The following is a 13,194-nucleotide window of genomic DNA, read 5'->3' as shown; positions in this document are numbered from 1 at the left end:
TGGCCACCAGGTGCAGTCTCATAGTAATCTGATCTTCTTAAAGATCAGGATTTCTTTCTTGTCGGTGTGAGCTCCATCCGGGTACTCGGCATCTTATCTGTGTTGGGAGAGAATGAGTTGTGTGTTGGCAGTGTAGGAGAGGACGTTGATGTTGTGAGTGTTGATGATGCTGCCTAGAGGGATCATGTATGCATTGAAGAGGATCAGGTTCCGGGACAATCCTTTATGGAACTCCGCAGATGAAGTCACAGGCATCTGAGGTGTACCATGCCAAGCTGACGGACTGGTTCCTTCCAGACAGGAAGGAGCAGAACCATCAGAGTGCATGTCCTTTTATTCCAATGTTGTGTAGGGGTTAAATGAGGATGGGGTTGGAGACTTTATCAAATGTTGCAGAAATGTCCAGGACTATGAGGGCCACCATGTCTCATCTGTCCAGAGTCATGCCGATGTCATCCATGGCAGCAATGAGGGCAGTTTTCGTGCTGTGATTGGGACTGAATAGTGTTGCGGAGTTGGTTGTTTGTGAGGTCTTCTGTGAGATATATGTTAATAATTTTCTTTAAGACCTTGGCTGGCAATGGTAGCAGGGAGATCGGTCTGTAGTTGGAAAGCGTTAAAGGGTCTCCAGAGGATTTCTACAGCAATGGGAGTACAGTAGCATGTTTCGAAGCAAATGAGAAGATCGCAGAAGAGGTGGAGGCATTCAGAATGGGTACTAGCATGGTGCCGATGGGCGGCTGCCTCCTGGAGTTACACACCAACTATGCAATGCCAGTTATGGTGCCATATTTGTACTTTTGTGGTTGGAAGTGTACATAGCGTGTTGTTCTGGATAATAAGTGGAATGTGACAGTCTTTTTTTTTTAGTAAAATCCATATAACAAACATTTTAGTATCCATAACTACATCCATAGTAATTCATTAAATGCGATAATGATAACACAGAGTTAATAAATAGCACACATTTACCAAGAGGGAATAAATCCTAAAATCCAGAAAGATAAGCAGCATAGACACTTAAATTATTATATGAAGGACAAAGAACACAGTATCCACTTCCAATCGTAAATAAAACTGAAAACTGAATAAAGGATTAAACCTTGGATATCTTAACATATAAATAAAACTCAGCGAGTATGTAGAGCATAATAAATCCTCCAAAATTCAATGATGTAACTGATTCAGAGAAAACCTGTCAGATGTTTACATAATAACTCAAAATCCTAAGGTTACCAGACCTAAATATCAGGGATAATGGAGGTACCTCCTAAAAAGATTTTACATTGAATTTCAAGATCTTAATCAAAATAGGCTGCCCAGATTGTCTCAAACTTCTTAAGTCCCCCAATTTGTGAAGCATAGGCTTGTTCGCTTTTTTTAACTTGTTTCATTTTCTGGGCCCATTCATGGACAGATGATATAAGATCTGATTTCCATCTCTGAAGCAGAAGTGATCTAGCTACGGCCATTGCAATGTATAATAATTTAACAAGCTTGTCTGGAAGAAGGAGGTCTGGGTCAAAGCCAAGTATTATTAGCCAAGTGCTCAATCCTATTGAAATATTGCATTTGCGTTCCAAATGGGAGAAAATATCCTTCCAAAACCTCTGAATCAAAGGGCATTGTAATATAATGTGTGCCCAATTGGCTGAAGGATGGTTAGAGCAGCGGAAGCATTGCACTGATTGGTTGGTATAAATTTTAGATAAGAACAGGGGAGTTCTATAAAGTTGCCATTTACTAAAAAACACATCCTTCGCCAATTGGCTCCCCTGACCACATACTTGCTGAAATATCCAACTCCTCGTGTTTAGCCCATTTCATAATAGCCTTCTGCTCAAGATCAATACCCTTGGTTGAGGCTAAACACTTTTTTCATTCCCCAGGTTTCTTAAATGCAGTGTCATCTAATAATTCATCTACTATGTATTTCCGGTCACATATCTGAGCCAGATCAAGTTTACTGAGGAATTTACTAAAAATATTATATAACCCAAGAAGAAGGAAGTTATTAACGATTAAATGAGACATTTCAGCTATGCTCAGCCATCTATCATTCCTCAAAAAGTCTGAGATTTTCCGGAATCCAGCATTGGCCACTTTTTGTGTGACTACTGAAGATTCTCTGATCCCAGATAATGAGATAGGGCCGGATATCGGGGTTGAGGAATTGATTACGGGGATGTCGCTTTAGGAAAACCTCTGTAAACACTTATATTGTACCAATTTGGGTGATTTAAAAATTATTAATGGGGAGTGGATCTGATTTTCCTTGCAAATTAAATTCATAAAATAGTTAATAAAAAGATTTTATTCTTGTTGCGGCTTAAATCTGGATCTATATTGTGCAAAATATGCAAAGTAATAACCCCTAAGATACGGGAGAGCTAATCCTCCATGTTCCTGTTCTTCATATAAAGTGCTAAGTGCAATTCGCGGGGGTTTTTTTGCCCAAAGGAAGGTCGTAAACATAGACTCTATTTTAGTAAAAAAAAGGAGCTTATTAAAATGCAGGGGATCGCCGAAAAGAGGAAGTTGAATAGTGGCAGGACAGACATTTTAATCCGTGCAACCCTACCCAAGATGGTTAATGGAAGAGAGCTCCATCAAAGAAATAAATCCTGAACTTTTTGTAGAAGTGGGGCAAAGTTAAGGTCATATAAGTCAGTTACACCCAGATACCTCTTAGGTTTAGTATTTAAGCAGGAAAGAATATCGGGGTGTAAATCCAAAGATGCTCCGCCACACTGTATAAATTCGGTTTTCTTTTTATGAATTTTATATCCACCTAATGTTTCAAATTCCTCAAAGATCTTAAAAGTTTTTGCTTGGACCTCCTTCAGGGGCTTTATAATAAACATGATGTATTTGGCGTATAACTTTAATTTCGCCATAGTTGGAAGTGGGGAGCAGATATCAATACTATTCCTGATTGCAATCGCTAATGGCTCGATAAAAAGGCGAATAATACCGGCGACAGTGGGCAGCCTTGTCTAGTCCCCCGTTTAACCTAGACCTGGCCAGCCTCCGAGGTGTTAATAATAATGTTGGCTTCAGCGTTAAGGTATAAATTCTGAACCAACCCCATAATTTTAGGAGATATGCCGAAATTTTGCAAAATAAAAAATAGGGTCTCCCAGACGACTAGGCCAAATGCTTTTTTGGCATCTAAAAGGAGGACCAGTGCCAGTATCCTCTGAGTCTTACATTAGTCTAATGCTTCTGTTAAATAGTGCGTATTTGTGCCCAACAGCCTGCCCGCTATAAAACCATTTTGGTCAGGGTGAATCAAATGCGAAACGTTTTGATTAAAACGATTAGCTAAAAGTTTGGTGATTATTTTATAGTCAGAGTTCAATAATGTAATAGGGCGGTAAGAATTCGGATCCTCACTGTCTTTTCCCTTTTTTAAAAATCTGACTATATTCCCATATCTGAATGACTCTGGTATCGTCCCACCTTCTAAAATTTAATTAGCCAGCAACAAAAATAAATCCAAGATGGCACTACAAAAAACGTTTTAAAATCCGGGCCGCAGGTTTTTCCGCTCGGAAGATTTTTTATGACCCCCTCCAGCTCGTCTTTTGTAAAAGGCCTTGCCATGGCGATTTTCTCAATATCCGAGAGTGCAGGTGATTCATTTCTCTGAAGGAAACCTCTCAGAGATGTAATATCGACAATCTGTTGTTGGCCATATATAGACCTATGATGTTGTAACATTATATTGCCTATTTTTACCGGGTCATCAGTGAGGGAGGCAGTTGAAGGGCATTTTAATGCATTTATATGATTAGTGGCAGCCTGCTCCCTTGTCTGCCAGGCAAGAAACCTACCAGTAAAATTACTTTCTTCATAGATTTTTTGTCTATGATTCTGGTAGAAGGATTCGCCTTTAAAATAATATCTTTCACTAAGGTCACGTTTAGCCTGATTGAGCTGCTGCTGGTTGAAGACTGTAGGGCTACTAAGAAATGCATCGAGAGACCTTTGTACTGTCTGCTCTAAAAGTCGCTTTTCTTCCTTGGCTTTCTTAAAAATTTCGGTGTCTTTTCCAATGGCCAGCACCCGAATAAAGGCCTTGAGTGAATCCCAAATCATATTTAAAGGTGCAGATTCATGGTTTCGTACAAGGAATTCCCTAATCTCGGTTTCAATAAAAAGCACCCAATTCTCTTCTAATAGATATTGTCTATTTAGCATTTAAGGTCCTAATATAATCCCCTAACTGTAACTCAGGAACCAGCATCGCATGGCCTGAAAATCCATTCTGAAGGAATCTCTGCTGGCTGAAACTCAATCTCCTGGATATACGAAAGAAGTCGATGCGTGATGAGGTATGAAATCTGCCTGACAGACAAGTATAGGTGATCTTAGTTGGAAATGCCACCCTCCAAGGATCTAATAGGTCTTGAGTCACGCCATCATTTTGTATAATTTTTAAGTTTTTAGGTTTCAGCTGTTTTTTGGCTAGAGCAGAGGAATCGACTTTAGGATTCATTAAAAAATTAAAGTCCCCCCCTAGGATCAATTCGCCGGGTACTAGAATTAGTGATTGAAAAAACGTCCTCATACGGCGTTAGATTATCCTCGACTGGGGCATATATGCTAGCAAAAATTGTTAATCTATGCCCTACTTTGCAAGTGACCCAGCACCATCGTCCGTTCTGGTCTTTTGCAGAATTGACCACTTCCGCCTGAAGTCTTTTATTTAGAAATATCGCCAAGCCCCGATGGGATGCTGAAGATGAAGAAAACCCTTTATAGGCTGCCCAAGACCTAAACATAGAGAAGTCAGTTACTTTTGCTGCCTGTATATGGGTTTCTTGTAATAAAAAAACTGCTGGGTTTTCTATCTTAATCCACGCCTCAATTGCCCTCATTTTCTTCTTGTTGTTAAGGCCATTGACGTTGGAGGAAGCCACTTTCAAAATCTCCTTTCTAGCCATTGATAATAGAGATGATATTCGATCACCTTAAGAGCATTAAAGTACAGTATACCACCGCACTGTGGAAACAATAATGAAGAATGGCCCCATTTGCGAACTGACTGAATATGAATCTGAATCTGTTGACATAAAATGGATGTATATGTGTATGGATTTGAAAAAATTGACTTTGTTTTCCCCTTTGCTCCCTTTCCCACCCTTGTGACCCCACCCACCCCTATCAGCCAGAAAGAACAGAACGCCGTCACTGATCGCCTCTGGCATGCTCCCCCCCTCCCCCTTTACTGGCACTATGACTTGGTGCCCAATGCCCCCGGCCTCACATCCCCCTTCCCCCTCTTGCTAGAAACAAAAGTCAACAAAAAAATGCTAAACATATCAGAGAACAGGCAAAATATAAAGGGGCTATCAACCAGTTTAGCCTATCACAATTTTTTTTTAACTCTAATCAGAGAGACTGCCTACCAATGTTGATTTACATTGAGCCATATCAACCCATCAATATCTGCAGGATAGTAAACTCCGGCTTTGTAACAGTAATTACCAGAACTACCAGAACTTTGAAAACCCTACCAGCCAGGGAATCTGCCCCGCTTCCCCCATCCCAAGAAAAAAGAAGATAAAGGACACCACCTTTACCTATGCTACTGGACAGACAAAACCAAGAAAAAGACAGTGGAAGACAAACCTGCCTCAGAGAAATATGCGAAAACAAGCAAAACCCCAAATAAAGATCCAACTCAGCGGAGGCCAAACATTCAGGAACATTTAGGAGCAACTAGAAAAAAACACATATTGACATACAATCATATCTTAAGACTGAAAAAAGTATTGGCACTTAGGAATTGCTCATAGAGATCTGTTGCAATAGTTCCTGTGCTTCTGAAACATCACAAAATACGTGGAACTTTCCTTTGACTAACACTTTAAGCTTGCTCTGTCGAGCAATCATGGCCTGTGCCCCCTGTTCCTTGAATAGGTGTAACATTTTTACAAATTCCTTCCGCCTTTTGGTTCCCGAAGCCGACATGTCAGGAAAGATGCGGCACAGTGGAACTTCTGTCGAGGTGAACTGACGCTGTTTAATTGCCTTAATTAGAATTTGTTCCTGAACCCTCTAATCTCCGAAGTTAACCAGCATAGTTCGTGGGAACTTAGAATTAGGAGGAAAATAGGCTGAGTGTGTGCTCGCATGAGAGTGAGATCGCCATTAAACTCTGGCAGGACAGTTTTTTTGATAAATGAGTCGACCCACTGTAGGGTCTGCTGCCCCTCAAGGCCTTTCGGAATACTTAGGATCCGGAGATTGGAACGCCGGGAATGATTTTCTAATTCCTCAATTTTATGTTCCAATGTTACTTTCTGGATTTGAAAGGAGGCAACTTTGCTATTCATAGTTAAGACTTGGTCCTCCAACTGCGAAATTCTTGTTTCAAGAAGCCGCGTCGGAACCTGGGCCATACATTCCTCGATTTTGGATAGACGTTGATGTATTGCAGCTATCTCAGCAGATGAGAGACTTTCAGCTCTCGTACCTCATCCAAGATCAAATTAAGGAGGCTCTTGGCGTCCCACTGCATGAAAAAGGATCTGTTTTCCTGTGCAAGATTGTCCTGAGATACTTCTGATGTATCTTCGGGCTGCGCATGCTACATAGGGAGCATGGATTCTGCCGAGATAGACCGAACAAGTACTACAGGAGCAGGAACAGAGAGATCAGAGCAGGAACTTCCTCCAGAGGAAGATGGAGGCGCAACTGGGAAGGACAAGATAGAGATCATAGGAGTAAGTAGATCCGATGAAGGTAAGGACTCCCCCCCCAAAGACAGCCCCTGAAAAGAAGAGGAGGGCGGGAATGATTGACTACCGTCTGAAAAATCTTTCAGACTCCCGCCTGTATTTAGAGCTGTGGGGTTGTCTATAGAATTATCTATAGAATTGCTGGTATGGGGGGGCTCAGTTCCTGTCGTTGCCTGCTCACCTGATGGCACCCCATGCGTAACCTTGAAAAACAGAGGATATTTTTTAAGATCTTTGGAAGCTCCACCTAAGCCAGGTAGCGTCGGTGTCTTGGCTTTATTCGAGTCTTTATTTGAGTCTGATAGCATGGAGGTCCCAACAATAGAACAAGGGCTGTTACTCGAGTCTAATTCAGCAGGGGATCCCCCTCTATCAACTTGTTTGGCGGCCTCTGAGCGTGCCATTTCAGTGGTTTCAGTGCTTACATTGAGGTCCTTCCTGAGGGCTGCTGCGCGGTTTGCACGGGCAGCAGCTTGACCCACCCTTTTTCTCACCCTCTGTCCTAGGCTTGGGGAATCCGTGTGGATTGTTGTTGCGCGTTTAGCTCCTTTAGTAAGATTTCGCATAGTGTGGTTATGTCATAAAATACTTCTCCAGAACAGTCAAAGAGTAGCTGCCAAAAAGACCCCCAGTGACCTGGAATGTGACAGAGTCAACTTTGTGCTATGATTATAGACACCAACATTGGATTTCAAATTCATTTTTGGTCTGGACAAGCAGAAATGTAGAATTGTGTGGATGGTGGGTGACCTTTTGGAAAACGACTGGATATTTGAGAACTATATGTCTCTACATTAGTTTCTACTAGTGCTTTCAGGTGGAGAGTTTAAATATCTTATAATCTGAACCATATTACATGCCAGTGTGTTTATGTTGTATGCATGTAAATGTGAGTGTTAAAGTACCTGGTTACTAAACTTGCATGCATTGTGCATCTACTGAGAGTCAGTAGTGCACCAGGTGTTTTGGCAGGTTTAAATGGGTTAGAAACTTTTACCAATCTACAAAAATGAACATCACTAAATATGTGTCTGAAATTCATATTCCTAAATCTTTTGGCTTTTCTCACTGAGATCACACCTTCCCATCTTGTTGGCATGCCAGAGCCATCTTCTGGGGAGACCATCACTTGGGTCACTGCAGCACTGCTGTCATTGTCAAATTTCACATTTTTTCCCAGTTCGCTGTCAATCAAGCACTGCGTTTGTTACCAGTTTTCCCTGTGCATTGTAAACTAGCGACAGATGGCATCAACTGTGTGCTAATTAATTAATACTTTTTTATAACGGGTTTGAGAATGCAGACACGTAACAAACCACAATTAAAAGAATACCTAGATCTTTGTATCAATCTTACGTAAGGTGTCAGTTTTTCAGCAAGTATTAAAGTTTTGGTGGTCTGGCAACATGTTTTCTGAAAGCCTTTTACTGGTTCTCAGTAGAACAATGGATTCAAGATCATAGGCACTATCCATCAGAAAACCACCTTTTCATGATTACTGATTGAAGACCCCACTTCTTTCAAAAGGGACCAAGCTCACAGCTTTAGGGATATTGCAGACACCCGGACAATTAGAATTTTATTAGCAATGCTTTTGATCCACATGCAAAGCAAGGCTGCCTTTCATACAAGGAAAATACATATTTAAATACAGACAATATAAAAACACTATACACACACCAGAGAGACCAGGCACTTGTCTTCCACCCTGTTTGCATCAAATATCACCAGATTTTGAAAACCAAAAATCCCCCAAAACTTTGTTTTCAACCAAAACATTCAGATGTGATCACACTGAACTAACCATGGTTTCTAGATGCCTTATATGCTATGAGTTAGAGGATGGAATAGAATAAATAAATACATGATTTATTGTTGTCTTTTTTTCATTTTGAACCTGCTACATGCCTCTCATGCTGATCAAAGGAGACAACAAGGGATTCATTCAGGAAAAACAATGGGCCCTATTCATAAAGGTTTTTTTCAGCTGTAAAGACACATTTACAGCTGAATGTCCCAGTCCCGTACCGGTCCAGTGCCAATGGATCACCACTGGATCAGCCTGCAGAAACTGGAAAAACAACAATTGAAAGACAGAATGCAGAACAATGTCCATCATTTCTTTTGCTCCCCATGCCATTCCAGTTTGAAGCCAGACATAGGCAAATCAGTTTTGACCCTGTGCCCAATGGGAATAGTCCAGCCCAAACTGCCAGGACAGGTCCTCCCTGGACTGGAAACAAGCATCCTAGGACAGTTTTTGGGTTTCACCCTTCATCAGCCAGAATAGCTTGACTCCAGTGGCATGGAGAATACAGGACCACGTCTACGCATATCCGTCCCACTCGGGGTGAGAAATGCAAAAACAACAATTGATGGACAGAATGCAGAGCAATGTCATACATTCAGCCCAGTACAGAGATCTGCACCTAAATATATTGTTTTTTTGCTCCCCATGCCATTTCAGTTTGAATCCAGCCATTTGCAAATCAGTCTTGACCCTGCATCCAGTGGGAACAGTCCAGCCCGAATGCCAGGCCAGGGCCTCCCTGGACTAGAAACAAGCATCCTAGGACCAGTTTGGGGGTTTTACCCCTCATCAACCACGATAGGCGGCTTGGCAGTTCGGTCTGGACTGTTCCCACGAGGCACGGGGTCAAGACTGATTTGCATATGGCTGGTCCTGTACTGGAGTGACAAAGTGAGCTAAAGAACGATGATGGATTCAACCCAGATCTGTGACTGGGGGTGAGTGTCTGAAAAGTTTCAGTGCTCCGGCCATAATCTCCTTGTGTGTGCTTTGTTTGCCATAAGTTTGCAGGGTATGCCCAGACGTGGGTCCCTTGCTCACTTTGCCACTGGATTCAAGCTAGCCTGGTTGATTAGGGGTGTTACCCCGAAACTGGTCCCAGCATGGTTGTTTACGGACCAGGGAAGACCTGGCTTGGAAGTTCGATCTGGACTGTTCCCATGAGGCACATGTTCAAGACTGATTTGCAAATGGCTGGGTCTGAATTTGGGTGGCAAAGTGAGCTTAAGAACTATGATGGATTCAACCCAGATCTGTGACTGGGGGTGAGTGTCTGAAAAGTTTCAGCGCTTCGTCCATCATCTTCTTGTGTTGCTTTGCAGAAACTGGAACAGCATCACTGACAAGGACTGGAACACTGCTCAACACCCACCGACCCGAAAACAGCAACAGCCTACCCATAGCCATCAAGAATTTTAACAACTGGATCACCTCCTGTGCTGACTTCCTAGCACCCCTCAAACACAGCAATACAGCAAGCTCTAGACCCCAGGTCACATGGTACATGATGAAACACCGCTGTAAGAAACTGGAGCATAAATGGAGAATTAGCCAGGACAATGTAGACAGGAGCATGTTCAAATCCCCCTTAAGATGTTACCACCAATAGATCCGGACCACCAAATGTGCTGCTCTAGCAGACTGCATCGAGGCCAGCACCAACAGAAGCAAAGAAATCTTCTCTATCAGCCACCTCCAACTCGGTCACCCCCTCGCAGCACCTCTGCAACAAACTCTCTCAATTCTTCAGCAACAATATCGCCATAATTTGCAGCAACTTCAGCCCACAACTGGACCCAAAAGTCCTCACCAGACACTTCCTGATTTTATACGAAGAACCAATGCTAATCACATGGCTTATCATGGCTCATCATCACCCCAGAAGAAACCACTGCCACCATGAAGTCTGTCCACTCAGGGATCCCATCACACCCCTGCCCCCACCACCACTTATGCTTGTAAGCAAACAATCTTTTAAATGTAATTCTAAAATGTATGCTATACTTCCTACTATGCATTGCACTGGTCAGAAACTGGGTTATTAGTTTGGGAGGGAGTGACCCTTACCAACCTAATAAACACGCTATGTTTACTCCATAAACATAGTTCTTTCATAATCTGTGTCCAATGGCCAATAGCAATGGCACACGCATCAGGCACTCCCCAGAGAAAGTGCATGTTCTATTCAAGCAATACCAACAATTCTAAGGTCAAAATAGCAACACAAGAAAACTCCCAATCCAATTGAGGTAAATTCAATGAGCAGACAGGCACTAAAGGCCAAATGTACAAAGCTTTTTTGCAGTCGCAAATGGCCCAATTCACAGAATCAAGCCGTTTGTGACAGCAAAAAAACTTTTGATTATGTACAAAAGGCAAATTGCAATTCAATTACTTATTACCGAATCACAATTTGCGTGTTTGTATTAGGAAGGGGCATCCCTTGGTGACCCCTTACCCTTTCAGAATGTTAAATAAATATTGTTGTAAGAGCAGGCAGTGGGGTCCATGGACCACTGCCTACTTTTAAAAAAGAAATTGCAAAGTGTCATTATTTTTGTTTTTAAATGTAGGCTGTTTTCCCTTAAGCAAAACAGGCTGCATTTAAAATGTTTGAAAAAGGATTGTGTGATGGTTGCTATTCCTTATGGGTTGCAAATTGCGATCTACCTCATTAATATGCATGAGGTAGGTCTATTTGCGACTCACTAGGAATTGCTAATGAAACTCAAAAGAGTGTCATACATTAGGATCCAATTTCCTATTATGATTCAGAGAGAATCGTAATTAGGAAATCGATATTCCCAAGGTTTTACATCTGGCCCTTTGTTTTATGAAATTGGATAAGGGAAATGGAGACATTAATTTTGCAATTTTAAAACAAAAAAAATACCTGGAAAAAGTAAAGACCATTGAAAAACAATAGTTTGTGTTTTACCAGGACCTAAGTGTAATGGGAGGCAGACTGTGATGGAGTGGATGTTGGTTACACTAATTGGGTCGACCGGATCAACATTTTACATTTGGACTTCATCACTGAAATGAAAGCCAAAATCTTTCAGCAGGGCAATGCCCAGAGCTAAGGCCAGCATTGGTACCTTGAAGTCAAGTACGGTGTTAGCAAGCTCCCACCAACACCATTCATTTTGGTTTCAAACGATGTGAGTGGGACAAAACTGGATTTGTCAGAGTTTGTTTCAAGGCTTGAATAAATTTAAAGCCTCACCCTAGCCCAAGATTTTATCTGGGCCTGGACAAAATTTTAATTATAGCAACATAATTCACATAATTTCAGGAATATTGCATTACACTTCTTATGCGAAATTCCCAAACCTACGCTACGCCATTACACCACTTCACATAATCAGGCACTATAAAAATTTAGTGCAAACACACCATTCACAGTAAAAAGTTACTGTAAACGCACAGAAACAAGAGACCACAAGAAGCAGGTGTTTGCTGTGCGTTTGTTTAAATTAATACGAGGGTCAAAATGTGTTGCAAAGATGCATTTCATACTAAAATATAGCACAAAATGATGTATTTGCATTTCATGTAAATTTGCCATAATTATGTAAAATTATGCAAAAGTAAATTACACACATTTTGCGCATCCTTAGTTTTATCTGAGGACTTAGTAACTTTTTTAGTTCCTGTCCTGGCTGCAGGTGTGCCACGAACCAACAGAGATGGTGGGCTTGCCTGCAAGATAAGCAGGGGTGGTGTTTGTTGTGGCTTTGTAAATGATGCAAATAGTTTTGAAAACAATGCGGGCCAGCAATGGGAGTTCCATCAGTATGGGGTGATGTGATCCTCTATTTCTTTAGGCCCTGGATGAGATATAGTATGGCGTGTTGGATGCCCCAAAGAGGTGCCAGTGAAGTCTAGGAGGTCATGGAATAGGGCTTTTACCACAATCCACATGCAATAGTGTGAGGGCTGTAGCAGCAGTTTTGTAGTTACTTTCTGGAAGAAATGGTTTGACCTTCTTTAGAAGAGAGAGCTGATACCAGACCGAGTTCTTTTTTTAGGCAAGGTGTTCCTTGAGTGTAATGTTAGTGTCCAGGTTGAATTCAAGCGACTTTCCCAGCGTTGAATGTTAGGGTTCGAAGGCTTCAAGGTTCATGTCAATGAGCTAGGTTTGTACTGATCTTGTTTGCTGATTTAGCTAAGCGCAGGAATTCTGTCTTGGTTAGGTCGAGTTTCAGTTAGGTGCTGGATAGCTGTGTTTGGGTGAATTGCAAGCAATGTTTGAGACTTTGGATGTCTGAAGCAGAGGAGGCTTTCAATTCGAATTGTGTGTCATCATCATATTGGTGAACTTGGATACTGTTGTCTGTGGGTAAAGCACAAAGCGACTTCATACTTTCTGTCATTTTCCTACTTGGATATCCCGTAAACATGTTTAACAGCCATATTGTAACCTTTTTGTTCCATTTTTTAAAAAGCGTAAAGTCTACTTGAAGGTATTGAAGCGCTTTGCTTAAGCACGAGTTACATTGCACAAGAAAACAATGATTTTTGTATTTATTTTTTATTTTTTAAGGCACCGGGGGATTAAGTGATTTGCCCTCAATCGGAGGATGTTAAGCTAATGCCGAGATTCAAACCTGGTTCCCCCGCTTCAAAGTCGGC

General features: G+C 41.6%; 1 protein-coding gene across 6 annotated transcripts in view; it reads right to left on the bottom strand.

The window, feature by feature from the left end:
- Positions 1-13,194, bottom strand: part of AUTS2 (activator of transcription and developmental regulator AUTS2) — a 2,674,869-nt gene that overhangs the window by 927,882 nt on the left and 1,733,793 nt on the right. The window lies entirely within an intron of this gene.

This window comes from Triturus cristatus, chromosome 3_2 (genome assembly GCF_964204655.1).
Source record: "Triturus cristatus chromosome 3_2, aTriCri1.1, whole genome shotgun sequence".
Lineage (NCBI taxonomy): Eukaryota > Metazoa > Chordata > Amphibia > Caudata > Salamandridae > Triturus > Triturus cristatus.
This window is presented reverse-complemented; position numbering and strand designations above follow the sequence as displayed.